This window comes from Giraffa tippelskirchi, chromosome X (genome assembly GCF_054371585.1).
Source record: "Giraffa tippelskirchi isolate mGirTip1 chromosome X, T2T-mGirTip1v1.2.pri, whole genome shotgun sequence".
Lineage (NCBI taxonomy): Eukaryota > Metazoa > Chordata > Mammalia > Artiodactyla > Giraffidae > Giraffa > Giraffa tippelskirchi.
The window spans coordinates 86,767,452-86,769,265 of record NC_137289.1 but is presented as its reverse complement, the minus strand read 5'-3'; positions in this window follow the sequence as shown (position 1 = coordinate 86,769,265).

Below are 1,814 nucleotides of genomic sequence, written 5' to 3'. Positions count from 1 at the left end.
TAAACTGTGGGACAGCGAGAGAGAAAGAACTATCCCGCGAAAAGCCCAACTCTAAGGTACTGCCGGCCCGCTCACAGAACAAAGGACTGAGCGATACCAGAGGAGAGCTAGCCGGCTGCGGACCGCCCCATCCCCCGCCGGACACAGCGGGCAGGCGGGGCCCGCCAGAGCCGGAAAGGGGCAAACTCGGCTCCAGAGAGGGCACCCCCTACCAAACTGCAAACAGGCTCCCAGTTTCTAAGCAAAGACTGCCTGAGATCCCGGAGGGTCGACAGCCGCCGGGAGGGTCGCAGCCAGAGACCAGCTCCCCAGAACCGACACAAAGCACACCGGAGCCGGGCGCGCCCGTAAACCGAGGCGGGGACCAGGGAGGTGATAAGCCGCACCGCCCCAACAGGGAAGAGCGCCCTCGCCAAACTCCTGGCCGCCTGGGCAGCTCCGACCGGGAACGGCACAAGCCGCGGGCGAAACCGAGTCTGCGCCTTTGTGGAGTAACCGGGAGCCTGAACCTGAGCGGCTTAGACCTGGGAAGTGCACGCAGCTCAGGGCCCGCTCCCCGGCCGAGTAACCTGAAGCCTGAGCAGGGTAGACGGGGAAAGCACACACGCCGTGAGCGGGGGCGAACCCAGTGCGGCCGAGACACTGCGAGCTTACCACACGCACGCCAGAATTGCAGTGTTCCTTCCTCCCCACAGCACGATTGAACAAGCGAACCTAAAGAGATCACCTCCACCGCTTTGTTGCAGGGCGGAAATTAGATACTGAAGAGATCTCCAAACAGAAGCCAAATAAACAGAGGGAAGCGCTTTGGAAGGGACAGGCCAACAGATTAAGATCCCTGTAGTTAATACCGACTGCATTGAAAAGGACCTATAGATCTTGAAAAGTATAAGCAGGAATAAGGATCTATCTAAAACTGAGCAGATCCCACACTGCTCACAACAGCTCCAGAGAAAGTCCGGGATATATATATTTTTTACTATTTTTTTTTTTAATTTTTTTTTTTTTAATTAAAAAAAAAATTTTTTTCTCTTCTTTCCTTTTTCTTCAAGTCCTCTATTACACCTTTAACTTTCATTTTCATAACCCACTATTAACTTGCAAAAAAAAAAAACCCTATTTTTGAAGCAAACTACATACATATATCTTATACCTTTTGTGTTTTCTTTTTTTAATGTTTTTTTCCTGTTCTACATTTTTTTACTGTTTCTTTTTTTACTGTTTTACTGTTTTTTTTTCTTTTTACACTGTTTCCTTTTTTCTTTTTTTTTTTTTTAGATTGTAAGTTTTATAAGAGTCTAACCTCTACTCTAGATTTTTAATCTTTGTTTTACATATTTGATATCAACTTTGTACATTTAAGAACCCAATCTTTAGGACCCACTTTTACTCAGGAGTGTGATCACTGGCCTGATCACTCTCTCCACCTATTGATGCTCTTTCTTCTCCCTCAGGGAACCTCTATCTCCCACCCTCCTCCTTCTCTTCTCAACCCAATTCTGTGAATCTCTGAGGGTGTTCTGGGTACCGGAGAACACTTCAGGAACAGGATACTGCCCAGATCTCTCTCTCCCCTCTTAATTCCTCCCTTTCTACTCATGCTCACCTCTGTTACCTTCCTCCCCCCTCTCTATGTATCTCTGTGAATCACTCTGAGTGTTCCAAACTGTGGAAAGCACAGAGGGAAGTGCTTACTTGCTAGATTGCTCTCTCCACATTTGAATTCCCCTCTTGCCCTCCTGGTCACCTCAACCCACCCCCCCACCTCATCTCTCCATGTAACTCAGTGAACCTTTCTGGGTATCCCTCACTGT